This window comes from Aulonocara sp. 'chitande type north' Nkhata Bay, linkage group LG12 (genome assembly GCF_057382095.1).
Source record: "Aulonocara sp. 'chitande type north' Nkhata Bay isolate Kocher_YH1m ecotype deep benthic linkage group LG12, A_spYH_male_GT1.1, whole genome shotgun sequence".
Taxonomy (NCBI): domain Eukaryota; kingdom Metazoa; phylum Chordata; class Actinopteri; order Cichliformes; family Cichlidae; genus Aulonocara; species Aulonocara sp. 'chitande type north' Nkhata Bay.
In genome coordinates this window covers 39850911-39876052 of record NC_141355.1, presented here as the reverse complement: position 1 = coordinate 39876052, position 25142 = coordinate 39850911, and the positions used below count along the sequence as shown (strand labels likewise).

At 46.8% G+C, this 25142-nt stretch overlaps 22 non-coding genes across 22 annotated transcripts; all 22 read left to right on the top strand.

Moving 5' to 3' along the window:
* Positions 1–189: 189 nt before the first annotated feature.
* On the top strand, positions 190–271 carry trnas-gcu (transfer RNA serine (anticodon GCU)). Its single transcript has one exon. It is a non-coding gene; the product is annotated as a tRNA-Ser (tRNA).
* A 526-nt stretch (positions 272–797) lies between these two features.
* On the top strand, positions 798–870 carry trnaa-agc (transfer RNA alanine (anticodon AGC)). Its single transcript has one exon. It is a non-coding gene; the product is annotated as a tRNA-Ala (tRNA).
* A 1436-nt stretch (positions 871–2306) lies between these two features.
* trnas-gcu (transfer RNA serine (anticodon GCU)) lies at positions 2307–2388 on the top strand. Its single transcript has one exon. It is a non-coding gene; the product is annotated as a tRNA-Ser (tRNA).
* Positions 2389–2903: 515 nt separating this feature from the next.
* Positions 2904–2976, top strand: trnaa-agc (transfer RNA alanine (anticodon AGC)). Its single transcript has one exon. It is a non-coding gene; the product is annotated as a tRNA-Ala (tRNA).
* Positions 2977–3657: 681 nt separating this feature from the next.
* trnaa-ugc (transfer RNA alanine (anticodon UGC)) lies at positions 3658–3730 on the top strand. The gene has a single exon. It is a non-coding gene; the product is annotated as a tRNA-Ala (tRNA).
* A 682-nt stretch (positions 3731–4412) lies between these two features.
* On the top strand, positions 4413–4494 carry trnas-gcu (transfer RNA serine (anticodon GCU)). The gene has a single exon. It is a non-coding gene; the product is annotated as a tRNA-Ser (tRNA).
* A 526-nt stretch (positions 4495–5020) lies between these two features.
* Positions 5021–5093, top strand: trnaa-agc (transfer RNA alanine (anticodon AGC)). The gene has a single exon. It is a non-coding gene; the product is annotated as a tRNA-Ala (tRNA).
* A 681-nt stretch (positions 5094–5774) lies between these two features.
* trnaa-ugc (transfer RNA alanine (anticodon UGC)) lies at positions 5775–5847 on the top strand. Its single transcript has one exon. It is a non-coding gene; the product is annotated as a tRNA-Ala (tRNA).
* A 682-nt stretch (positions 5848–6529) lies between these two features.
* Positions 6530–6611, top strand: trnas-gcu (transfer RNA serine (anticodon GCU)). The gene has a single exon. It is a non-coding gene; the product is annotated as a tRNA-Ser (tRNA).
* A 515-nt stretch (positions 6612–7126) lies between these two features.
* Positions 7127–7199, top strand: trnaa-agc (transfer RNA alanine (anticodon AGC)). The gene has a single exon. It is a non-coding gene; the product is annotated as a tRNA-Ala (tRNA).
* A 681-nt stretch (positions 7200–7880) lies between these two features.
* Positions 7881–7953, top strand: trnaa-ugc (transfer RNA alanine (anticodon UGC)). The gene has a single exon. It is a non-coding gene; the product is annotated as a tRNA-Ala (tRNA).
* Positions 7954–8635: 682 nt separating this feature from the next.
* Positions 8636–8717, top strand: trnas-gcu (transfer RNA serine (anticodon GCU)). The gene has a single exon. It is a non-coding gene; the product is annotated as a tRNA-Ser (tRNA).
* A 526-nt stretch (positions 8718–9243) lies between these two features.
* Positions 9244–9316, top strand: trnaa-agc (transfer RNA alanine (anticodon AGC)). The gene has a single exon. It is a non-coding gene; the product is annotated as a tRNA-Ala (tRNA).
* Positions 9317–9997: 681 nt separating this feature from the next.
* On the top strand, positions 9998–10070 carry trnaa-ugc (transfer RNA alanine (anticodon UGC)). The gene has a single exon. It is a non-coding gene; the product is annotated as a tRNA-Ala (tRNA).
* Positions 10071–10752: 682 nt separating this feature from the next.
* Positions 10753–10834, top strand: trnas-gcu (transfer RNA serine (anticodon GCU)). The gene has a single exon. It is a non-coding gene; the product is annotated as a tRNA-Ser (tRNA).
* A 526-nt stretch (positions 10835–11360) lies between these two features.
* Positions 11361–11433, top strand: trnaa-agc (transfer RNA alanine (anticodon AGC)). Its single transcript has one exon. It is a non-coding gene; the product is annotated as a tRNA-Ala (tRNA).
* A 681-nt stretch (positions 11434–12114) lies between these two features.
* On the top strand, positions 12115–12187 carry trnaa-ugc (transfer RNA alanine (anticodon UGC)). The gene has a single exon. It is a non-coding gene; the product is annotated as a tRNA-Ala (tRNA).
* Positions 12188–12869: 682 nt separating this feature from the next.
* On the top strand, positions 12870–12951 carry trnas-gcu (transfer RNA serine (anticodon GCU)). The gene has a single exon. It is a non-coding gene; the product is annotated as a tRNA-Ser (tRNA).
* Positions 12952–13477: 526 nt separating this feature from the next.
* On the top strand, positions 13478–13550 carry trnaa-agc (transfer RNA alanine (anticodon AGC)). The gene has a single exon. It is a non-coding gene; the product is annotated as a tRNA-Ala (tRNA).
* A 681-nt stretch (positions 13551–14231) lies between these two features.
* On the top strand, positions 14232–14304 carry trnaa-ugc (transfer RNA alanine (anticodon UGC)). The gene has a single exon. It is a non-coding gene; the product is annotated as a tRNA-Ala (tRNA).
* A 682-nt stretch (positions 14305–14986) lies between these two features.
* trnas-gcu (transfer RNA serine (anticodon GCU)) lies at positions 14987–15068 on the top strand. The gene has a single exon. It is a non-coding gene; the product is annotated as a tRNA-Ser (tRNA).
* Positions 15069–15583: 515 nt separating this feature from the next.
* On the top strand, positions 15584–15656 carry trnaa-agc (transfer RNA alanine (anticodon AGC)). Its single transcript has one exon. It is a non-coding gene; the product is annotated as a tRNA-Ala (tRNA).
* The last annotated feature ends 9486 nt before the right edge of the window (positions 15657–25142 follow it).

Below are 25142 nucleotides of genomic sequence, written 5' to 3'. Positions count from 1 at the left end.
ACTCTGGCAACCCCCAAGAAGAACAGGCTCAAAGAAGAAGCCAGCATCACTCCAGGCTTCTACCAAAGTGTTACGCAGCCCCTCGTCGGGGATCTGGAGTCAATCTCCCTGCGTCCATACACCAGCGATCAGCTCACACATTATCCCTCGTCAATTCCCAATGCTACTGGCAAAGAGCGGTGTGCGGCAGATGAGGTGGCCGAGAGGTTAAGGCGATGGACTGCTAATCCATTGTGCTGTGCACGCGTGGGTTCGAATCCCATCCTCGTCGAGAGCTCTTTCTGCTTATGTTGATGCATCTTGTCAGTGTAAGATTGGCTGCCAAAGCAGGCATGATGCAATGCTCTTCTTTGGCTCAGTATTCACTTTAGTTCACCATGTGGTCTTGCTGCACAGGTCATGTTAAAGACAATGGTCTGCTAATACAGTAGTAGAAAGACATTCTGCTTCCAGAATAGCAACATTCCTAATGGCCAACTTGCCCTACACTGAAAACCAAGGGGAGGAGGTCGGTAAGCATATTGATTAGAACCACCTCCCTCAGTTGGCTTCATTCAATGTGAATTAGCAGTGGCTCTAGTCCACAGTCCCTTGGATGTCCAGTCTCCTCAGTCTGTCTCTAAGGCTGATGGCATTCAGTCACGTTAGCATGACAGTGGATTGTCAGCGAGCCGCCTTAGTCTCTCAGCCACCTCCTGGGCGCTTTGCAGATTTCAGGATTTGTGCCCCTTCCCTATTTTGATCATACAACAAGTATGGACAAAGTGTAGCCTGTAATAAGTAAGACATGTGGCACAGGGGAGTTAGCTCAAATGGTAGAGCGCTCGCTTAGCATGCGAGAGGTAGCGGGATCGACGCCCGCATTCTCCATTTGACACTTTGCTAGTCAGTGTCCCAATTGAATGCATGTGGCTTCCTTTGGCAAATCTTTATTTCACAGGTGTCGAACTCCAGGCCTCGAGGGCCGGTGTCCTGCAGGTTTCAGATGTATTCTTGATCCATCATAGGGGATTCAAATGGCTAAATTACCTCCTCAACATTTCTTGAAGTTCTCCAGAGGCCTGGTAATGAACTAATCATTTGATTCAGGTGTGTTGACCCAGGGTTATACCTAAAACCTGCAGGACACCGGCCCTCGAGGCCTGATGTTGTACACCCCAGGTTTATTTGCACTTCTCCGCTCACTACCTTTCAGGTACTACCATGTTAACGCTGGCTTCAAACCTCATCAATCTTTGACCATATGAAGTGATTGTCTCCCCTCTTACCCTCACAATACTGGCCGATGGCAGCAAAGAGTCCCCCGGCCCAGTCTGACATCTCTTTTCTCCAGAAGCAGCTGAAAGGGGCTTCCAGTGACACTCTCCTGGCGTACTGCGTAGGGCCCAGACTTGAATCGCTCGGAAATGTCTCGTGTGAGTTACGATTGCACCAAAGAGTCTTGTTGTAGTTGACAAGCCCAGAAAACATTGAAAGGGGGGTGTTGTGATTAGTTCCACCTGAGCTGAGGCTCCGTATGGCACGATGAAGCTGCAGTGCTCAACCCTCAATGGGGAATTAGCTCAAATGGTAGAGCGCTCGCTTTGCATGTGAGAGGCAGCAGGATCGATACCCGCATTCTCCAGGACACTTTTGGACATCCGCGAGGAGACCCAAAGCCATGCGTGTAGCCAATCCATTGGGTGTGGGTGGAGAACAAATTCAGGGGTGATTTGTCACACAAGGATAGCAGCAAGTGCGAAAGGCAAGCTTTAGAAGATGGTAGTGAGAGCTGCTCTGATGTGTGGCACAGATGGAGTCTGCAGAGTTGAAGATGATAAGCTTTTGCTTGGGAGTGTCCAGGATGGAACAGATGTGAAATGACCACGTGCGAGGGACAGCTGGGGTTGAGCCGTTTGCAGACGACGTTAGGCCAGCAAGGCTGAGGTGATTTGCACATGTGCAGAGGAGGGATATAAGATATACTGGGAAAAGGGTGTTAAATACGGAGCGGCTGGGCAGGAGAATAAGAGAAAGACCAAAGACAACGTTCATAGACGTAGCCAAGTAGGACATGCAGAGGGTTGGTGTGACAGAGGAGAATGCTAGGGGCAGGGTGAGATGGAGGCAGACGATCCACTCTGGCAACCCCCAAGAAGAACAGGCTCAAAGAAGAAGCCAGCATCACTCCAGGCTTCTACCAAAGTGTTACGCAGCCCCTCGTCGGGGATCTGGAGTCAATCTCCCTGCGTCCATACACCAGCGATCAGCTCACACATTATCCCTCGTCAATTCCCAATGCTACTGGCAAAGAGCGGTGTGCGGCAGATGAGGTGGCCGAGAGGTTAAGGCGATGGACTGCTAATCCATTGTGCTGTGCACGCGTGGGTTCGAATCCCATCCTCGTCGAGAGCTCTTTCTGCTTATGTTGATGCATCTTGTCAGGGTAAGATTGGCTGCCAAAGCAGGCATGATGCAATGCTCAGTTTTCATTTTAATTCACCATGTGGTCTTGCTGCACAAGTCATGTTAAAGACAATGGTCTGATAATACAGTAGTAGAAAGACGTTCTGCTTCCAGAATAGCAACATTCCTAATGGCCCACTTGCCCTACACTGAAAACCAAGGGGAGGAGGTCGGTAAGCATATTGATTAGAACCACCTCCCTCAGTTGGCTTCATTCAATGTGAATTAGCAGTGGCTCTAGTCCACAGTCCCTTGGATGTCCAGTCTCCTCAGTCTGTCTCTAAGGCTGATGGCATTCAGTCACGTTAGCATGACAGTGGATTGTCAGCGAGCCGCCTTAGTCTCTCAGCCACCTCCTGGGCGCTTTGCAGATTTCAGGATTTGTGCCCCTTCCCTATTTTGATCATACAACAAGTATGGACAAAGTGTAGCCTGTAATAAGTAAGACATGTGGCACAGGGGAGTTAGCTCAAATGGTAGAGCGCTCGCTTAGCATGCGAGAGGTAGCGGGATCGACGCCCGCATTCTCCATTTGACACTTTGCTAGTCAGTGTCCCAATTGAATGCATGTGGCTTCCTTTGGCAAATCTTTATTTCACAGGTGTCGAACTCCAGGCCTCGAGGGCCGGTGTCCTGCAGGTTTCAGATGTATTCTTGATCCATCATAGGGGATTCAAATGGCTAAATTACCTCCTCAACATTTCTTGAAGTTCTCCAGAGGTCTGGTAATGAACTAATCATTTGATTCAGGTGTGTTGACCCAGGGTTATACCTAAAACCTGCAGGACACCGGCCCTCGAGGCCTGATGTTGTACACCCCAGGTTTATTTGCACTTCTCCGCTCACTACCTTTCAGGTACTACCATGTTAACGCTGGCTTCAAACCTCATCAATCTTTGACCATATGAAGTGATTGTCTCCCCTCTTACCCTCACAATACTGGCCGATGGCAGCAAAGAGTCCCCCGGCCCAGTCTGACATCTCTTTTCTCCAGAAGCAGCTGAAAGGGGCTTCCAGTGACACTCTCCTGGCGTACTGCGTAGGGCCCAGACTTGAATCGCTCGGAAATGTCTCGTGTGAGTTACGATTGCACCAAAGAGTCTTGTTGTAGTTGACAAGCCCAGAAAACATTGAAAGGGGGGTGTTGTGATTAGTTCCACCTGAGCTGAGGCTCCGTATGGCACGATGAAGCTGCAGTGCTCAACCCTCAATGGGGAATTAGCTCAAATGGTAGAGCGCTCGCTTTGCATGTGAGAGGCAGCGGGATCGATACCCGCATTCTCCAGGACACTTTTGGACATCCGCGAGGAGACCCAAAGCCATGCGTGTAGCCAATCCATTGGGTGTGGGTGGAGAACAAATTCAGGGGTGATTTGTCACACAAGGATAGCAGCAAGTGCGAAAGGCAAGCTTTAGAAGATGGTAGTGAGAGCTGCTCTGATGTGTGGCACAGATGGAGTCTGCAGAGTTGAAGATGATAAGCTTTTGCTTGGGAGTGTCCAGGATGGAACAGATGTGAAATGACCACGTGCGAGGGACAGCTGGAGTTGAGCCGTTTGCAGACGACGTTAGGCCAGCAAGGCTGAGGTGATTTGCACATGTGCAGAGGAGGGATATAAGATATACTGGGAAAAGGGTGTTAAATACGGAGCGGCTGGGCAGGAGAATAAGAGAAAGACCAAAGACAACGTTCATAGACGTAGCCAAGTAGGACATGCAGAGGGTTGGTGTGACAGAGGAGAATGCTAGGGGCAGGGTGAGATGGAGGCAGACGATCCACTCTGGCAACCCCCAAGAAGAACAGGCTCAAAGAAGAAGCCAGCATCACTCCAGGCTTCTACCAAAGTGTTACGCAGCCCCTCGTCGGGGATCTGGAGTCAATCTCCCTGCGTCCATACACCAGCGATCAGCTCACACATTATCCCTCGTCAATTCCCAATGCTACTGGCAAAGAGCAGTGTGCGGCAGATGAGGTGGCCGAGAGGTTAAGGCGATGGACTGCTAATCCATTGTGCTGTGCACGCGTGGGTTCGAATCCCATCCTCGTCGAGAGCTCTTTCTGCTTATGTTGATGCATCTTGTCAGTGTAAGATTGGCTGCCAAAGCAGGCATGATGCAATGCTCTTCTTTGGCTCAGTATTCACTTTAGTTCACCATGTGGTCTTGTTGCACAGGTCATGTTAAAGACAATGGTCTGCTAATACAGTAGTAGAAAGACGTTCTGCTTCCAGAATAGCAACATTCCTAATGGCCAACTTGCCCTATACTGAAAACCAAGGGGAGGAGGTCGGTAAGCATATTGATTAGAACCACCTCCCTCAGTTGGCTTCATTCAATGTGAATTAGCAGTGGCTCTAGTCCACAGTCCCTTGGATGTCCAGTCTCCTCAGTCTGTCTCTAAGGCTGATGGCATTCAGTCACGTTAGCATGACAGTGGATTGTCAGCGAGCCGCCTTAGTCTCTCAGCCACCTCCTGGGCGCTTTGCAGATTTCAGGATTTGTGCCCCTTCCCTATTTTGATCATACAACAAGTATGGACAAAGTGTAGCCTGTAATAAGTAAGACATGTGGCACAGGGGAGTTAGCTCAAATGGTAGAGCGCTCGCTTAGCATGCGAGAGGTAGCGGGATCGACGCCCGCATTCTCCATTTGACACTTTGCTAGTCAGTGTCCCTATTGAATGCATGTGGCTTCCTTTGGCAAATCTTTATTTCACAGGTGTCGAACTCCAGGCCTCGAGGGCCGGTGTCCTGCAGGTTTCAGATGTATTCTTGATCCATCATAGGGGATTCAAATGGCTAAATTACCTCCTCAACATTTCTTGAAGTTCTCCAGAGGCCTGGTAATGAACTAATCATTTGATTCAGGTGTGTTGACCCAGGGTTATACCTAAAACCTGCAGGACACCGGCCCTCGAGGCCTGATGTTGTACACCCCAGGTTTATTTGCACTTCTCCGCTCACTACCTTTCAGGTACTACCATGTTAACGCTGGCTTCAAACCTCATCAATCTTTGACCATATGAAGTGATTGTCTCCCCTCTTACCCTCACAATACTGGCCGATGGCAGCAAAGAGTCCCCCGGCCCAGTCTGACATCTCTTTTCTCCAGAAGCAGCTGAAAGGGGCTTCCAGTGACACTCTCCTGGCGTACTGCGTAGGGCCCAGACTTGAATCGCTCGGAAATGTCTCGTGTGAGTTACGATTGCACCAAAGAGTCTTGTTGTAGTTGACAAGCCCAGAAAACATTGAAAGGGGGGTGTTGTGATTAGTTCCACCTGAGCTGAGGCTCCGTATGGCACGATGAAGCTGCAGTGCTCAACCCTCAATGGGGAATTAGCTCAAATGGTAGAGCGCTCGCTTTGCATGTGAGAGGCAGCGGGATCGATACCCGCATTCTCCAGGACACTTTTGGACATCCGCGAGGAGACCCAAAGCCATGCGTGTAGCCAATCCATTGGGTGTGGGTGGAGAACAAATTCAGGGGTGATTTGTCACACAAGGATAGCAGCAAGTGCGAAAGGCAAGCTTTAGAAGATGGTAGTGAGAGCTGCTCTGATGTGTGGCACAGATGGAGTCTGCAGAGTCGAAGATGATAAGCTTTTGCTTGGGAGTGTCCAGGATGGAACAGATGTGAAATGACCACGTGCGAGGGACAGCTGGGGTTGAGCCGTTTGCAGACGACGTTAGGCCAGCAAGGCTGAGGTGATTTGCACATGTGCAGAGGAGGGATATAAGATATACTGGGAAAAGGGTGTTAAATACGGAGCGGCTGGGCAGGAGAATAAGAGAAAGACCAAAGACAACGTTCATAGACGTAGCCAAGTAGGACATGCAGAGGGTTGGTGTGACAGAGGAGAATGCTAGGGGCAGGGTGAGATGGAGGCAGACGATCCACTCTGGCAACCCCCAAGAAGAACAGGCTCAAAGAAGAAGCCAGCATCACTCCAGGCTTCTACCAAAGTGTTACGCAGCCCCTCGTCGGGGATCTGGAGTCAATCTCCCTGCGTCCATACACCAGCGATCAGCTCACACATTATCCCTCGTCAATTCCCAATGCTACTGGCAAAGAGCGGTGTGCGGCAGATGAGGTGGCCGAGAGGTTAAGGCGATGGACTGCTAATCCATTGTGCTGTGCACGCGTGGGTTCGAATCCCATCCTCGTCGAGAGCTCTTTCTGCTTATGTTGATGCATCTTGTCAGGGTAAGATTGGCTGCCAAAGCAGGCATGATGCAATGCTCAGTTTTCATTTTAATTCACCATGTGGTCTTGCTGCACAAGTCATGTTAAAGACAATGGTCTGATAATACAGTAGTAGAAAGACGTTCTGCTTCCAGAATAGCAACATTCCTAATGGCCCACTTGCCCTACACTGAAAACCAAGGGGAGGAGGTCGGTAAGCATATTGATTAGAACCACCTCCCTCAGTTGGCTTCATTCAATGTGAATTAGCAGTGGCTCTAGTCCACAGTCCCTTGGATGTCCAGTCTCCTCAGTCTGTCTCTAAGGCTGATGGCATTCAGTCACGTTAGCATGACAGTGGATTGTCAGCGAGCCGCCTTAGTCTCTCAGCCACCTCCTGGGCGCTTTGCAGATTTCAGGATTTGTGCCCCTTCCCTATTTTGATCATACAACAAGTATGGACAAAGTGTAGCCTGTAATAAGTAAGACATGTGGCACAGGGGAGTTAGCTCAAATGGTAGAGCGCTCGCTTAGCATGCGAGAGGTAGCGGGATCGACGCCCGCATTCTCCATTTGACACTTTGCTAGTCAGTGTCCCAATTGAATGCATGTGGCTTCCTTTGGCAAATCTTTATTTCACAGGTGTCGAACTCCAGGCCTCGAGGGCCGGTGTCCTGCAGGTTTCAGATGTATTCTTGATCCATCATAGGGGATTCAAATGGCTAAATTACCTCCTCAACATTTCTTGAAGTTCTCCAGAGGTCTGGTAATGAACTAATCATTTGATTCAGGTGTGTTGACCCAGGGTTATACCTAAAACCTGCAGGACACCGGCCCTCGAGGCCTGATGTTGTACACCCCAGGTTTATTTGCACTTCTCCGCTCACTACCTTTCAGGTACTACCATGTTAACGCTGGCTTCAAACCTCATCAATCTTTGACCATATGAAGTGATTGTCTCCCCTCTTACCCTCACAATACTGGCCGATGGCAGCAAAGAGTCCCCCGGCCCAGTCTGACATCTCTTTTCTCCAGAAGCAGCTGAAAGGGGCTTCCAGTGACACTCTCCTGGCGTACTGCGTAGGGCCCAGACTTGAATCGCTCGGAAATGTCTCGTGTGAGTTACGATTGCACCAAAGAGTCTTGTTGTAGTTGACAAGCCCAGAAAACATTGAAAGGGGGGTGTTGTGATTAGTTCCACCTGAGCTGAGGCTCCGTATGGCACGATGAAGCTGCAGTGCTCAACCCTCAATGGGGAATTAGCTCAAATGGTAGAGCGCTCGCTTTGCATGTGAGAGGCAGCGGGATCGATACCCGCATTCTCCAGGACACTTTTGGACATCCGCGAGGAGACCCAAAGCCATGCGTGTAGCCAATCCATTGGGTGTGGGTGGAGAACAAATTCAGGGGTGATTTGTCACACAAGGATAGCAGCAAGTGCGAAAGGCAAGCTTTAGAAGATGGTAGTGAGAGCTGCTCTGATGTGTGGCACAGATGGAGTCTGCAGAGTTGAAGATGATAAGCTTTTGCTTGGGAGTGTCCAGGATGGAACAGATGTGAAATGACCACGTGCGAGGGACAGCTGGAGTTGAGCCGTTTGCAGACGACGTTAGGCCAGCAAGGCTGAGGTGATTTGCACATGTGCAGAGGAGGGATATAAGATATACTGGGAAAAGGGTGTTAAATACGGAGCGGCTGGGCAGGAGAATAAGAGAAAGACCAAAGACAACGTTCATAGACGTAGCCAAGTAGGACATGCAGAGGGTTGGTGTGACAGAGGAGAATGCTAGGGGCAGGGTGAGATGGAGGCAGACGATCCACTCTGGCAACCCCCAAGAAGAACAGGCTCAAAGAAGAAGCCAGCATCACTCCAGGCTTCTACCAAAGTGTTACGCAGCCCCTCGTCGGGGATCTGGAGTCAATCTCCCTGCGTCCATACACCAGCGATCAGCTCACACATTATCCCTCGTCAATTCCCAATGCTACTGGCAAAGAGCAGTGTGCGGCAGATGAGGTGGCCGAGAGGTTAAGGCGATGGACTGCTAATCCATTGTGCTGTGCACGCGTGGGTTCGAATCCCATCCTCGTCGAGAGCTCTTTCTGCTTATGTTGATGCATCTTGTCAGTGTAAGATTGGCTGCCAAAGCAGGCATGATGCAATGCTCTTCTTTGGCTCAGTATTCACTTTAGTTCACCATGTGGTCTTGTTGCACAGGTCATGTTAAAGACAATGGTCTGCTAATACAGTAGTAGAAAGACGTTCTGCTTCCAGAATAGCAACATTCCTAATGGCCAACTTGCCCTATACTGAAAACCAAGGGGAGGAGGTCGGTAAGCATATTGATTAGAACCACCTCCCTCAGTTGGCTTCATTCAATGTGAATTAGCAGTGGCTCTAGTCCACAGTCCCTTGGATGTCCAGTCTCCTCAGTCTGTCTCTAAGGCTGATGGCATTCAGTCACGTTAGCATGACAGTGGATTGTCAGCGAGCCGCCTTAGTCTCTCAGCCACCTCCTGGGCGCTTTGCAGATTTCAGGATTTGTGCCCCTTCCCTATTTTGATCATACAACAAGTATGGACAAAGTGTAGCCTGTAATAAGTAAGACATGTGGCACAGGGGAGTTAGCTCAAATGGTAGAGCGCTCGCTTAGCATGCGAGAGGTAGCGGGATCGACGCCCGCATTCTCCATTTGACACTTTGCTAGTCAGTGTCCCTATTGAATGCATGTGGCTTCCTTTGGCAAATCTTTATTTCACAGGTGTCGAACTCCAGGCCTCGAGGGCCGGTGTCCTGCAGGTTTCAGATGTATTCTTGATCCATCATAGGGGATTCAAATGGCTAAATTACCTCCTCAACATTTCTTGAAGTTCTCCAGAGGCCTGGTAATGAACTAATCATTTGATTCAGGTGTGTTGACCCAGGGTTATACCTAAAACCTGCAGGACACCGGCCCTCGAGGCCTGATGTTGTACACCCCAGGTTTATTTGCACTTCTCCGCTCACTACCTTTCAGGTACTACCATGTTAACGCTGGCTTCAAACCTCATCAATCTTTGACCATATGAAGTGATTGTCTCCCCTCTTACCCTCACAATACTGGCCGATGGCAGCAAAGAGTCCCCCGGCCCAGTCTGACATCTCTTTTCTCCAGAAGCAGCTGAAAGGGGCTTCCAGTGACACTCTCCTGGCGTACTGCGTAGGGCCCAGACTTGAATCGCTCGGAAATGTCTCGTGTGAGTTACGATTGCACCAAAGAGTCTTGTTGTAGTTGACAAGCCCAGAAAACATTGAAAGGGGGGTGTTGTGATTAGTTCCACCTGAGCTGAGGCTCCGTATGGCACGATGAAGCTGCAGTGCTCAACCCTCAATGGGGAATTAGCTCAAATGGTAGAGCGCTCGCTTTGCATGTGAGAGGCAGCGGGATCGATACCCGCATTCTCCAGGACACTTTTGGACATCCGCGAGGAGACCCAAAGCCATGCGTGTAGCCAATCCATTGGGTGTGGGTGGAGAACAAATTCAGGGGTGATTTGTCACACAAGGATAGCAGCAAGTGCGAAAGGCAAGCTTTAGAAGATGGTAGTGAGAGCTGCTCTGATGTGTGGCACAGATGGAGTCTGCAGAGTCGAAGATGATAAGCTTTTGCTTGGGAGTGTCCAGGATGGAACAGATGTGAAATGACCACGTGCGAGGGACAGCTGGGGTTGAGCCGTTTGCAGACGACGTTAGGCCAGCAAGGCTGAGGTGATTTGCACATGTGCAGAGGAGGGATATAAGATATACTGGGAAAAGGGTGTTAAATACGGAGCGGCTGGGCAGGAGAATAAGAGAAAGACCAAAGACAACGTTCATAGACGTAGCCAAGTAGGACATGCAGAGGGTTGGTGTGACAGAGGAGAATGCTAGGGGCAGGGTGAGATGGAGGCAGACGATCCACTCTGGCAACCCCCAAGAAGAACAGGCTCAAAGAAGAAGCCAGCATCACTCCAGGCTTCTACCAAAGTGTTACGCAGCCCCTCGTCGGGGATCTGGAGTCAATCTCCCTGCGTCCATACACCAGCGATCAGCTCACACATTATCCCTCGTCAATTCCCAATGCTACTGGCAAAGAGCGGTGTGCGGCAGATGAGGTGGCCGAGAGGTTAAGGCGATGGACTGCTAATCCATTGTGCTGTGCACGCGTGGGTTCGAATCCCATCCTCGTCGAGAGCTCTTTCTGCTTATGTTGATGCATCTTGTCAGGGTAAGATTGGCTGCCAAAGCAGGCATGATGCAATGCTCTTCTTTGGCTCAGTATTCACTTTAGTTCACCATGTGGTCTTGTTGCACAAGTCATGTTAAAGACAATGGTCTGCTAATACAGTAGTAGAAAGACGTTCTGCTTCCAGAATAGCAACATTCCTAATGGCCAACTTGCCCTATACTGAAAACCAAGGGGAGGAGGTCGGTAAGCATATTGATTAGAACCACCTCCCTCAGTTGGCTTCATTCAATGTGAATTAGCAGTGGCTCTAGTCCACAGTCCCTTGGATGTCCAGTCTCCTCAGTCTGTCTCTAAGGCTGATGGCATTCAGTCACGTTAGCATGACAGTGGATTGTCAGCGAGCCGCCTTAGTCTCTCAGCCACCTCCTGGGCGCTTTGCAGATTTCAGGATTTGTGCCCCTTCCCTATTTTGATCATACAACAAGTATGGACAAAGTGTAGCCTGTAATAAGTAAGACATGTGGCACAGGGGAGTTAGCTCAAATGGTAGAGCGCTCGCTTAGCATGCGAGAGGTAGCGGGATCGACGCCCGCATTCTCCATTTGACACTTTGCTAGTCAGTGTCCCTATTGAATGCATGTGGCTTCCTTTGGCAAATCTTTATTTCACAGGTGTCGAACTCCAGGCCTCGAGGGCCGGTGTCCTGCAGGTTTCAGATGTATTCTTGATCCATCATAGGGGATTCAAATGGCTAAATTACCTCCTCAACATTTCTTGAAGTTCTCCAGAGGCCTGGTAATGAACTAATCATTTGATTCAGGTGTGTTGACCCAGGGTTATACCTAAAACCTGCAGGACACCGGCCCTCGAGGCCTGATGTTGTACACCCCAGGTTTATTTGCACTTCTCCGCTCACTACCTTTCAGGTACTACCATGTTAACGCTGGCTTCAAACCTCATCAATCTTTGACCATATGAAGTGATTGTCTCCCCTCTTACCCTCACAATACTGGCCGATGGCAGCAAAGAGTCCCCCGGCCCAGTCTGACATCTCTTTTCTCCAGAAGCAGCTGAAAGGGGCTTCCAGTGACACTCTCCTGGCGTACTGCGTAGGGCCCAGACTTGAATCGCTCGGAAATGTCTCGTGTGAGTTACGATTGCACCAAAGAGTCTTGTTGTAGTTGACAAGCCCAGAAAACATTGAAAGGGGGGTGTTGTGATTAGTTCCACCTGAGCTGAGGCTCCGTATGGCACGATGAAGCTGCAGTGCTCAACCCTCAATGGGGAATTAGCTCAAATGGTAGAGCGCTCGCTTTGCATGTGAGAGGCAGCGGGATCGATACCCGCATTCTCCAGGACACTTTTGGACATCCGCGAGGAGACCCAAAGCCATGCGTGTAGCCAATCCATTGGGTGTGGGTGGAGAACAAATTCAGGGGTGATTTGTCACACAAGGATAGCAGCAAGTGCGAAAGGCAAGCTTTAGAAGATGGTAGTGAGAGCTGCTCTGATGTGTGGCACAGATGGAGTCTGCAGAGTCGAAGATGATAAGCTTTTGCTTGGGAGTGTCCAGGATGGAACAGATGTGAAATGACCACGTGCGAGGGACAGCTGGGGTTGAGCCGTTTGCAGACGACGTTAGGCCAGCAAGGCTGAGGTGATTTGCACATGTGCAGAGGAGGGATATAAGATATACTGGGAAAAGGGTGTTAAATACGGAGCGGCTGGGCAGGAGAATAAGAGAAAGACCAAAGACAACGTTCATAGACGTAGCCAAGTAGGACATGCAGAGGGTTGGTGTGACAGAGGAGAATGCTAGGGGCAGGGTGAGATGGAGGCAGACGATCCACTCTGGCAACCCCCAAGAAGAACAGGCTCAAAGAAGAAGCCAGCATCACTCCAGGCTTCTACCAAAGTGTTACGCAGCCCCTCGTCGGGGATCTGGAGTCAATCTCCCTGCGTCCATACACCAGCGATCAGCTCACACATTATCCCTCGTCAATTCCCAATGCTACTGGCAAAGAGCGGTGTGCGGCAGATGAGGTGGCCGAGAGGTTAAGGCGATGGACTGCTAATCCATTGTGCTGTGCACGCGTGGGTTCGAATCCCATCCTCGTCGAGAGCTCTTTCTGCTTATGTTGATGCATCTTGTCAGGGTAAGATTGGCTGCCAAAGCAGGCATGATGCAATGCTCTTCTTTGGCTCAGTATTCACTTTAGTTCACCATGTGGTCTTGTTGCACAAGTCATGTTAAAGACAATGGTCTGCTAATACAGTAGTAGAAAGACGTTCTGCTTCCAGAATAGCAACATTCCTAATGGCCAACTTGCCCTATACTGAAAACCAAGGGGAGGAGGTCGGTAAGCATATTGATTAGAACCACCTCCCTCAGTTGGCTTCATTCAATGTGAATTAGCAGTGGCTCTAGTCCACAGTCCCTTGGATGTCCAGTCTCCTCAGTCTGTCTCTAAGGCTGATGGCATTCAGTCACGTTAGCATGACAGTGGATTGTCAGCGAGCCGCCTTAGTCTCTCAGCCACCTCCTGGGCGCTTTGCAGATTTCAGGATTTGTGCCCCTTCCCTATTTTGATCATACAACAAGTATGGACAAAGTGTAGCCTGTAATAAGTAAGACATGTGGCACAGGGGAGTTAGCTCAAATGGTAGAGCGCTCGCTTAGCATGCGAGAGGTAGCGGGATCGACGCCCGCATTCTCCATTTGACACTTTGCTAGTCAGTGTCCCTATTGAATGCATGTGGCTTCCTTTGGCAAATCTTTATTTCACAGGTGTCGAACTCCAGGCCTCGAGGGCCGGTGTCCTGCAGGTTTCAGATGTATTCTTGATCCATCATAGGGGATTCAAATGGCTAAATTACCTCCTCAACATTTCTTGAAGTTCTCCAGAGGCCTGGTAATGAACTAATCATTTGATTCAGGTGTGTTGACCCAGGGTTATACCTAAAACCTGCAGGACACCGGCCCTCGAGGCCTGATGTTGTACACCCCAGGTTTATTTGCACTTCTCCGCTCACTACCTTTCAGGTACTACCATGTTAACGCTGGCTTCAAACCTCATCAATCTTTGACCATATGAAGTGATTGTCTCCCCTCTTACCCTCACAATACTGGCCGATGGCAGCAAAGAGTCCCCCGGCCCAGTCTGACATCTCTTTTCTCCAGAAGCAGCTGAAAGGGGCTTCCAGTGACACTCTCCTGGCGTACTGCGTAGGGCCCAGACTTGAATCGCTCGGAAATGTCTCGTGTGAGTTACGATTGCACCAAAGAGTCTTGTTGTAGTTGACAAGCCCAGAAAACATTGAAAGGGGGGTGTTGTGATTAGTTCCACCTGAGCTGAGGCTCCGTATGGCACGATGAAGCTGCAGTGCTCAACCCTCAATGGGGAATTAGCTCAAATGGTAGAGCGCTCGCTTTGCATGTGAGAGGCAGCGGGATCGATACCCGCATTCTCCAGGACACTTTTGGACATCCGCGAGGAGACCCAAAGCCATGCGTGTAGCCAATCCATTGGGTGTGGGTGGAGAACAAATTCAGGGGTGATTTGTCACACAAGGATAGCAGCAAGTGCGAAAGGCAAGCTTTAGAAGATGGTAGTGAGAGCTGCTCTGATGTGTGGCACAGATGGAGTCTGCAGAGTTGAAGATGATAAGCTTTTGCTTGGGAGTGTCCAGGATGGAACAGATGTGAAATGACCACGTGCGAGGGACAGCTGGGGTTGAGCCGTTTGCAGACGACGTTAGGCCAGCAAGGCTGAGGTGATTTGCACATGTGCAGAGGAGGGATATAAGATATACTGGGAAAAGGGTGTTAAATACGGAGCGGCTGGGCAGGAGAATAAGAGAAAGACCAAAGACAACGTTCATAGACGTAGCCAAGTAGGACATGCAGAGGGTTGGTGTGACAGAGGAGAATGCTAGGGGCAGGGTGAGATGGAGGCAGACGATCCACTCTGGCAACCCCCAAGAAGAACAGGCTCAAAGAAGAAGCCAGCATCACTCCAGGCTTCTACCAAAGTGTTACGCAGCCCCTCGTCGGGGATCTGGAGTCAATCTCCCTGCGTCCATACACCAGCGATCAGCTCACACATTATCCCTCGTCAATTCCCAATGCTACTGGCAAAGAGCGGTGTGCGGCAGATGAGGTGGCCGAGAGGTTAAGGCGATGGACTGCTAATCCATTGTGCTGTGCACGCGTGGGTTCGAATCCCATCCTCGTCGAGAGCTCTTTCTGCTTATGTTGATGCATCTTGTCAGTGTAAGATTGGCTGCCAAAGCAGGCATGATGCAATGCTCAGTTTTCATTTTAATTCACCATGTGGTCTTGCTGCACAAGTCATGTTAAAGACAATGGTCTGATAATACAGTAGTAGAAAGACGTTCTGCTTCCAGAATAGCAACATTCCTAATGGCCCACTTGCCCTACACTGAAAACCAAGGGGAGGAGGTCGGTAAGCATATTGATTAGAACCACCTCCCTCAGTTGGCTTCATTCAATGTGAATTAGCAGTGGCTCTAGTCCACAGTCCCTTGGATGTCCAGTCTCCTCAGTCTGTCTCTAAGGCTGATGGCATTCAGTCACGTTAGCATGACAGTGGATTGTCAGCGAGCCGCCTTAGTCTCTCAGCCACCTCCTGGGCGCTTTGCAGATTTCAGGATTTGTGCCCCTTCCCTATTTTGATCATACAACAAGTATGGACAAAGTGTAGCCTGTAATAAGTAAGACATGTGGCACAGGGGAGTTAGCTCAAATGGTAGAGCGCTCGCTTAGCATGCGAGAGGTAGCGGGATCGACGCCCGCATTCTCCATTTGACACTTTGCTAGTCAGTGTCCCAATTGAATGCATGTGGCTTCCTTTGGCAAATCTTTATTTCACAGGTGTCGAACTCCAGGCCTCGAGGGCCGGTGTCCTGCAGGTTTCAGATGTATTCTTGATCCATCATAGGGGATTCAAATGGCTAAATTACCTCCTCAACATTTCTTGAAGTTCTCCAGAGGCCTGGTAATGAACTAATCATTTGATTCAGGTGTGTTGACCCAGGGTTATACCTAAAACCTGCAGGACACCGGCCCTCGAGGCCTGATGTTGTACACCCCAGGTTTATTTGCACTTCTCCGCTCACTACCTTTCAGGTACTACCATGTTAACGCTGGCTTCAAACCTCATCAATCTTTGACCATATGAAGTGATTGTCTCCCCTCTTACCCTCACAATACTGGCCGATGGCAGCAAAGAGTCCCCCGGCCCAGTCTGACATCTCTTTTCTCCAGAAGCAGCTGAAAGGGGCTTCCAGTGACACTCTCCTGGCGTACTGCGTAGGGCCCAGACTTGAATCGCTCGGAAATGTCTCGTGTGAGTTACGATTGCACCAAAGAGTCTTGTTGTAGTTGACAAGCCCAGAAAACATTGAAAGGGGGGTGTTGTGATTAGTTCCACCTGAGCTGAGGCTCCGTATGGCACGATGAAGCTGCAGTGCTCAGCTCAAAAGTTGATTCTGAAAACAGAGCCTTTCAGCACCGGCGGCGGGAGGCTGAATATATGTCTTCAAACATTGCTGGTAAACCCGTGTGTCTTATTTGTGGAGCTAATGTGGCTGTAATCAGAGGCGGATCCAGACATTTGAAACACCCGGGGCTTAGCCCTAAAGGGTAGTATGCATGTGGGATTTTTTTTTTTTTTTTTTTTGGGGGGGGGGGGGGGGGGGGGTTAGAAATGACTGAAAGATTAAGTGGCTCTGTTTGGAGTTTTGTTCAAAAAAGAATGACGTCATATAGGGAGAAATATATATCAAATCTGCAGGACACCTTAAACTAGTTTTTTAATTAAGCAGCGAGGCAGAACAAAGTCAGGGCTGTATCAACACACGAGGACTAAACCCCAATTCAACCAGACCCAGAACTGATCCGGAATTAAAACAGGACTACAATAGTTCAAAATCAGGACTACTGAGGACTTAACCAAGACAGAACCACAATCAGAACTAGATGATAGTACCACTAGAAATTATCATAGACCTGCACTATACGTATTTTTTAATTCTACCAAAGTACACTATTTAGATTGAGAAAAGTTTATATAATTATTTAGCCTTGTTTTGCAAACAACTTAACTTAATAAATATAGAATTTGAAAAGTAACAAACCTAAAAAGAAACACTAGGTACGAGATACATGAGGACCTATGATACGGTGATACTTTTGGTAAACAACCATGTGACTAACATGTGTGTCTCACCTGCTCTTGTTCCACTTCTGTTCTGTCCTCATTCTCCATCTCCCTCTCTCTCCCTCTCTGTTCCTCTCTCTCCCTCTCTGTTCCTCTCTCCCTCTTTGTGCTGACAATCATCAAATATACAGATATTTACAAACTCTTCAGATAAAAACACTTTTTTAATTGTAACATCAAATCAGACTAAATGTTTATTTTTTAGATAAATATAAAAACATATTTGTTAAATTTAAGAGTAAAGAGAGAAACTGTCTGTATTTCTTAATTGTAAATGGCACCAAATTGTATTCAAACTGAGCCACACTTATGGAGCTCCACAGTTCTGTTCCTGGTGTTTTGTTGACATCTCTTGATGTTCCCATGTCACAGAAACAGCCTCTGTGTTTTGCCTTATATGCATCCACAGGTGTGCCACCAGTTTACTCACATGGACTCTACTAACCTATCAGAAGCTTCTTCAGCTCAGAATGGAATCGTCTGCAGTTTCTTATTAATTAACAATAAACTTAGTGTACATGTACTCCTAAATTTAATGAAAGTGATAAAAAATAGAAGCTCTCTCTCTCTTTATTCTGACATTTAACTAATTCAAAATATATTTCAATATTTATCTAAAACAAAAGTTTACTCTAAATTGATGTTGTACAGTAAAAATGTTCTTGTGTTTTCCATAAAGTGTAAATATCTGGTTTCAACTGTGAATATACTGCTGTGTATTGAAGTTCCTCTTGTTTTGCTTAGAAATATACTGAACAACATACAAAGCATAATATATAAAATACTACCAGAGTTGTTTCTTTGAAAGAAGCCCCTTATATCCATGCTTGTATATCAGTGCATTACTGAAGCCGATTTATTTAGCCGTGGAGGGAAACAACTGAAAATATGAAATAAACACACTTGTAAGCTGAGACTCTCTAAAGAAACAGCATTGTTGTTGTTCGGCTTTTCATTTCGCCATTTGTTGATTCACTTGAAGAGCAAGTAAGGTAATATGGGTCAAGTGATCAGTTTCATATCAATCTTTCGTGATGCACCGTCATATTTACATTATTTGTACAGTACGAATGATTTGCTTTGGTACCAGGGCCCTGTTTCAGGAAGCCGGTTTAGAAAACTCAGAGTGAAAAACGATACGCAGGGTTGAGTAACCCCGAACTGTCCAACTCGGAATATTCGGTTTCAGAAAGGCTGATAACAATTAGTTCAGTCAACGCGGAGTTGCTTTAACCCCAAGTGAAGCGCGCGGACGAGGATACATAAAGCCCTGATAAGCGGAGCACAGATTAAGCGAGTCACCATGGAGACGGAGGGAAAGAAGGCGCGGTCAATGTATTTCACAGCGCTTGAGGCCGAAATTCTGATGGCAGTATATGCCGATAACATGCAAATTCCGCGGAAAAAAGTAACACAGCCTCAGCTGCAAAAGCATGCATGGCAAAACATAGCCGACAGAGTCAATGCGTGAGTGTTAATTTAAACATTGATCGAGGGATTTCCACCCATTTAACACGTTATTTTATCATATGTTATTTTATTTGTTATTTTATACATTTTATTTTGTGATGTGATGTGAGCGCAGGTGCAACCCAACAGGCCCCAAACGTGCCTGGCAGCAAGTAAAAATGAAATATAAAAATATAGTCCAAACAGGTAAGGTGTAATTGTATTATGAGCCATAGTGCTTGGTCTGTTTGTCCCATGTAAATCAATTGCAGTTAGAGGCTACATTAATTTTCTTTCTGTAAGCACTTATTGAAATTATCTGAGCACATTACAAGTACATATTTGCTTACTCTGTATGCTCAAATGTGGCCCGTTATAGCCAACAGAAAAAAAGCGGAGGCCCGAAAAACAGGTGGGGGTCCTCCACCACCACCACTCACAGAGGCTGAGCAGTTGGCCCTCAGCCAAAACAGTGGGCGCCCTGTGGCTGAAGGCATCTCTGCGGGGACATCCTCTGAGTCAATAACCCCGCAAGACACAAGTGCCTACATAGGGGGTAAATTCAAAATAATACATGATGTGCATACATCCTTTCTTCACAGTCACCTTTGCAGTGCTACTCATTCATTTGATAAACTCTTTACCATAATGGATTATTTTGTAGTGAAGTTATTTTCCTACTGATTTTGCCTTCCCTCAGTCTTGGTTGTCTTTGAGAGCATAATGACAATGAAGTGTAAGGTGATTGGTATGTTTGTTAATTGCCATTTGGTCCCTTGTAAGTTATAAGTGACCTGTATAAACCTCATATTCTATCAGTTGATGGTGATGGTGTACTGCATCTGGTGCAGCCTCCTGTTGAGCCAGACCAACATGCAGTTGTGAGTAATACTCCACAGATTATATGAGTTTACAGTAGAACAGCAATGTTGTCTATTTCTTTACTACAGGAAAATAATGAAGAAACATTGACAGCTGTTACAGAGGAGGAAGCAACAGAGACACTTTATGAGGTTTACATCTTTTAATACTTTGTGTACAGGAAACACAGGTGACCAATAAAGCCAGTTGAACAAAAAATCTGTTTATTCTTCTTTCAACATGTTGAGGTGATGGGTCAAAAGAAATGATTGTGACATATGGTGTCTCTGACTGCGCTTCCATCTTGTATGTCCGTGGGAGGGTCAGGATGTTCATGGTTTGGATCACTGCTGATGTTTGGTTCAGAAGGACAGTGTTCTCCTCTAATTGTGGCAATGTTGTGAAGAATCACACATGCCACAATAATGTCACATGCCCTTTCTGGGGTGACCCTGAGTCTTTGCAGGCACTGGAACCGGGCCTTAAGCATTCCGATAGTCATTTCAATTCTGGCTCTTGTCCTGCAATTAGCCAGATTATGTCGCTGCTGTGGGCCCGGTTCAGGGTCAGGGTAAGGGGTAAGCAAATAGGGTAAACATGGATACCCCCTATCACCAAGCAAGTAGCCAGTGAACTCTCCTAAGACAGAAGGATGCACTTCAGTTCAAATGTCCCTGAAGCAATTGGTCTTTATATATTTTAAAGTATTCTCAACTCACCATGTCCAAATTTTGTGCTCAGTGTACATTCACGGAATATTTGTGAGTCATGGACAGAGCCTGGCCACTTGGCTTCCACATTTGTGATAATGTTGGCAGCATCACATATGATCTTCACAGTGCAGAGAACACAAACTAGCATCCATTACTATAATGAAATAATTTGTTAGTTTGACATGCTACAGGGAACTATGTACCTGCACATTAATGCTGTGGAAAGACTTCCTGTTCACATAGTCTCCTTCATTTACTGAAGGAGCAATGATTGGAATGTGAGTGCCATCTGTACAGCCAATCACGCCTGGGAACCCTGAAAATAAATGTAAAATTTAAGTAGTAGTCCAAGTATCACCACATCATGAATTAAGTTTTGTTCATCCTGATACCTGCAATTTTGTGGCATCCCTCTTTGATAAATCTTGTGGGTCTGTGACCGGGGAACACCACAAACGAGTACAGGAGACGTTTCAGTGCAACTGTAACATTCCTGACTGCCCGACAGACGGTAGCCTTGGAAACGTGCTCAGCGTCACCAATATTATACAGAAAGCTCCCGTTTGCAAAAAACCGAAGTGCAATACAAATAATATGCAATGAACTGAGAGGATGTCCGCGATGTGTCACATGAGCAATATTAGGCCTGAGGATGTTATCCAAATGAATTATAGATTGTGCTGAGAAACAGTAACGTTCACACAGAAAATCATCAGGAAATGATAAAATGTCCAAACGCGCTCTAATCACTCTCTCCCGGCGGAGAGCTCTGCAGAGAATTTGGGCTTCAACATCTACTGGCTCTTCAAGGAAGTGGCACGCCATGTCCGACACTTCCTACTGTCAGGTTTCCGACAAAGGGGCGGAGACAGTCAGGGTTAGTTGTAGTAAACCTGCTAGGGGGCAGGTTAGCTTCACGGAGTGTGTCGTCATAGTGACTCACTCAGGCTGCAGCTGAACTCGCTTTGTGAAACCGAAAACCCAGAGTTTTCGTTAACTCAGGGTATACTTACTCAGTTTTTCCACTAAACCGGCTTCCTGAAACAGGGCCCTGGTCGAACTTCAGTTCCCCTCTGTCTGCCTGGCTCCGTTTCTCCAACAGCGCACTTGTAGGCAGCAGCTGCCCCGCCCCCTCGCTTAGTGTCTGAGCTCGGATCATACCAATATTAGGGGGGATTCACGCACAGTTGTAAATTCCCACAGTGTGCACTATGTGCTTCGAATATTGTGTGTAGTTTTTTGTTTTATACAGCTGTCAGCCAGGCATCTAACTATGAAAAAATTACACTCCAAAAGACCCCGGGCTTCTGACAAAACAACCCGGGCTTAAGCCCAGTAAGACACCCCCGCTCCGCCAATGGCTGTAATTAAGGGATTTAATTTAAGATGGCACTACCAGACAAAACGTCAGGATAAGCTGAAAAACCAAAATCCAGAGCAGAAACTACAGAAGGTAGAAGAGCTAAAGAAGAATCTTTGTACAATATAAAGCGCCATGAGGCGACTGCTGTTGTGATTTGGCGCTATACAAATAAAATTGAATTGAATCTGACATTCCAGCAGATGATTTTCATCAGAGCAAAATCACAAAGTGAAGCTGTTGTGTCGCAAGTTTTATTGTAGCAGAGGAGCCAAATCAGCCCGGTACCACTCTGAAGAGCTGCATGATGAAGCTGTGCGACGTCTTCTGTCCAGACAAAATGCAGATTTTGGCAAATGTGAGCCTGAGCAGAAATACGATTGCTGATCGGGTTTGTGAGATGGCCACTGATTTAGGAACACAGTTGTGTGAAAGAAGCAAAAACTTCACTGCATACTCTCTTGCTGTGGATGAAAGTACAGACATGATGGACATTGCACAGCTGACCATCTTCATCCGTGGAGAGGAAATATTGGAAATTAAATCGATGCACGGGACAACGACAGGAAAAGACATTTTTAAAAGTATTTCAAAGTGTAACTGACATGAAACTGCGCTGGGATAACAGATGGAGCGCTGGTGTTGTGCAGGATGTAAGATCTAGTAAGGATGCAGGAGAACTGTACTGGTGAGTTAACAGCATATCACTGCATCACACACCAGGAAACGCTGTGTAGTAAAGTCCTTAAAATGGAGCATGTAATGCTCACCGTGACGCAGACCGTACATTTTATCTGAGCTAAAGGATTAAATCACCGTCAGTTTCAGTCTTTTATGTGGGAAATAGATTCAGAGTTTGCCGACATTCCTCATCACACAGAGGTCCGCTGGCTGAGTTGGGGAAAAGTTCTCAGTAGTTTTTGAGCTCAGCAAGGAAACCTGTCAGTTCATGGACATGTGTGATGTGGTGAAAGCGTTTCAAGTGAAGCTGTCACAAATGCACCAGTGCAACCTGCCTCACTTTCCCTGTTGCCAAGTAATGTTGAGCCAAGTCGGCGCACTTTGCTCCGTCTACATGCGGCTGGAACCTTGTGTTTGCTTTCATTTATTTTTTCTGGGGTTTTTGCTGCATGTTCATATTTCTAACTTGCATAATTGTGACAGGATATATTTTTATGGAGAGCAAAATATTTAAAGTTAAAGTTAATTTTTTTTAAGTTATTTATTCTGGAATAATATTCCTGTCTGTTTTTATTCATATTTATCTTTAAAAAACATTGTTTTAGTGTGTTCAAAAACTGTATATCTTGTTTGGCCCGCGACCTGAAGTGTGCCTTGAGTTTTGGCCCCCTATGCAATTGAGTTTGACACCCCTGATCTACAGCTACTCTTAGTACCATTGATATTCATTTAGACTCTTTTTCTCCAATTGATCTTTCTGAGTTAACTTCAATAATTACTTCCTCCAAACCATCAACGTGTCTTTTAGGCCCCATTCTTACAAAACTAATTTAAAATTAATGCTTCGATCTTAAATATGATCAACCTATCTCTAATGATCAGCTATGTACCACAGGCCTTCAAGCTGGCTGTAGTTAAACCTTTACTCAAAAAGCATCTCTAGACCCAGCAGTCTTAGCTAATTATAGGCCAATCTCCAACCTTCCTTTATATCAAACATCCTTGAAAGAGTAGTTGTCAAACAGCTAACAGATCATCTGCAGAGGTTTATTTGAAGAGTTTCAGTCAGGTTTCAGAGCTCATCACAGCACAGAAACAGCTTTAGTGAAGGTTACAAATGATCTTCTTATGGCCTCTGACAGTGGACTCATCTCTGTGCTTGTCCTGCTAGACCTCAGTGCAGCGTTCGATACTGTCGACCATAATATCCTATTAGAGCAATTAGAACATGCTGTAGGTATTACAGGTACTGCGCTGCAGTGGTTTGTATCATATCTATCTAATAGACTCCAGTTTGTGCATGTAAATGGAGAGTCCTCTTCACACACTGAGGTTAATTATGGAGTTCCACAGGGTTCAGTGCTAGGACCAATTCTGTTTACATTATACATGCTTCCCTTAGGCAGCATCATTAGAAGACATAGCATACATTTACACTGCTATGCAGATGACACCCAGCTCTATCTGTCCATGAAGCCAGATAACACACACCAATGAGTTAAACTGCAGGAATGTCTTAAAGACATAAAGACCTGGATGGCCGCTAACTTTCTGCTTCTTAATTCAGATCAAACTGAGGTTATTGTACTCGGCCCTGAAAAGCTTAGAAATATGGTATCTAAGCAGATTCTTACTCTGGATGGCATTACCTTGGCCTCCAGTAACGCTGTGAGGAACCTTGGAGTCATTTTTGACCAGGACATGTCCTTCAACGCACATATTAAACAAATATGTAAGACTGCTTTCTTCCATTTGTGCAACATCTCTAAAGTTAGAAATATCCTGTCTCAGAGTGACGCTGAAAAACTAGTTCATGCATTTATTACTTCCAGGCTGGACGACTGTAATTCATTATTATCAGGATGTCCTAAAAACTCCCTGAAAAGCCTTCAGCTAATCCAAAATGCTGCAGCAAGAGTCCTGACAGGGACTAGAAAGAGAGAGCAGATTTCTCCTGTTTGGCTTCCTGTTAAATCCAGAATTCAAAATCCTGCTCCTCACATACAAGGTCTTAAATAATCAGGCCCCATTTTATCTTAATGACCTTGTAGTACCATATCACCCTATTAGAGCACTTCGCTCTGCAGGCCTACTTGTTGTTCCTAGAGTATTTAAAAGTAGAATGGGAGGCAGAGCCTTCAGTTTTCAGGCCCCTCTTCTGTGGAACCAGCTTCCAGTTTGGATTCGGGAGACAGACACTATCTCTACTTTTAAGATTTGGCTTCAAACTTTCCTTTTTGCTAAAGCATATAGTTAGGGCTGGACCAGGTGACCCTGAATCCTCCCTTAGTTATGCTGCAATAGACGTAGGCTGCCGGGGGATTCCCATGATGCATTGAGTTTTTCCTTTCCAGTCACCTTTCTCACTCACTATGTGTTAACAGACCTCTCTGCACTGAATCATATCTGTTATTAATCTCTGTCCGTCTTCCACAGCATGTCTTTATTAGGGATGGGTATCGTTTAGATTTTATCCGATACCAGTACCAAACCGGTACTTTTGAAACGGTGCCGGTGCTTAAAGAATGGAGAACACAAAATTGGTCCAAAAACCTCTCGTGTTTAGCTGTTTTTTTGTAAAAAGATAACAATGTTAGCCTTTTCTGCAGCTATGGGGCATATATGGTATCACTCTTGGCTGGAAGCAGTGCTTAAACAATGGAAAAAAACACAAACTTTGTCCAAAAACCTCTCATGTTTAGCTGTTTTCCACTTTTTCTTTGGTCATTTTAGCCTTTTTGGCCAGGGTGAAGGGAGCATCTGCCATCAAACAAGAAGACAGCCGCATGTAGCTATGATGATGTTTGCTAGTTCACCTTACATGCATTAATGTAATAACGTGGTACGTAAATTACACACGAACAACATTAAGCTACTCACGCAGAGAAGAACGGCTGCTGCTGCATCATCATCCTCATCATTTCTGCTACACTGGCAGGGCTAGGGGCCAGGACTCTCCTCTTCGGGTTCTTGGGGGATGTTGCTAACTCCGGGTCCGATAACA